The following is a 565-nucleotide window of genomic DNA, read 5'->3' on the forward strand; positions in this document are numbered from 1 at the left end:
GATGTGTCAATCAGTACATGTGAGAAATTTCTTGGTTACTTTATTGACAAAGTAGCCTCTATTAGGAAGATCACCAGTGCTAATTTTAAGGTGTTTTTACCTGCTTCTCCTATACACTCAGCTGTGTTTGGCGAATTTAAGCCAATTTTTCTGACGTTACTTAGTGAGGTTGTACAACACATGAAACCTACCAACTGTCCCTAGACATTGTCCTCGCCAAATGGGAAGGAGGTTTTTAATACCATTGGGGGAGGTCTTCTTACTCTTTTTATTCCTGTCTTACTTTAGTTCTGTCCCAGCTGCCTTTAAACATGCTGTGGTCCGGACCTACTTAAGACCTAATCTTGACCCCACAGTGCTGTCCAATTTTAGACCAGTCTCTCATCTGCCTTTTCTTTCAAAGGTTTAAAAAAAATGTTTTTATACAGTTACAAGTCTTTTTACAACTGAATTGTGTTTTTGAAAAATTTCAATCTGGTTTTAGATCCCGTCACAGCACTGAGTCTGCACTGTTGAGGGTACATAATGACATTGCCTTGTCCGTAGATGCCGGGAATCCTACTGT

At 39.6% G+C, this 565-nt stretch overlaps 1 protein-coding gene across 5 annotated transcripts in view; it reads right to left on the minus strand.

Annotated features, from left to right (window-relative positions):
* LOC116686439 (palmitoyltransferase ZDHHC3) overlaps positions 1–565 on the minus strand; it is a 146,818-nt gene that overhangs the window by 73,685 nt on the left and 72,568 nt on the right. The window lies entirely within an intron of this gene.

Source organism: Etheostoma spectabile, unplaced genomic scaffold, assembly GCF_008692095.1.
Source record: "Etheostoma spectabile isolate EspeVRDwgs_2016 unplaced genomic scaffold, UIUC_Espe_1.0 scaffold376, whole genome shotgun sequence".
Taxonomy (NCBI): Eukaryota; Metazoa; Chordata; class Actinopteri; order Perciformes; family Percidae; genus Etheostoma; species Etheostoma spectabile.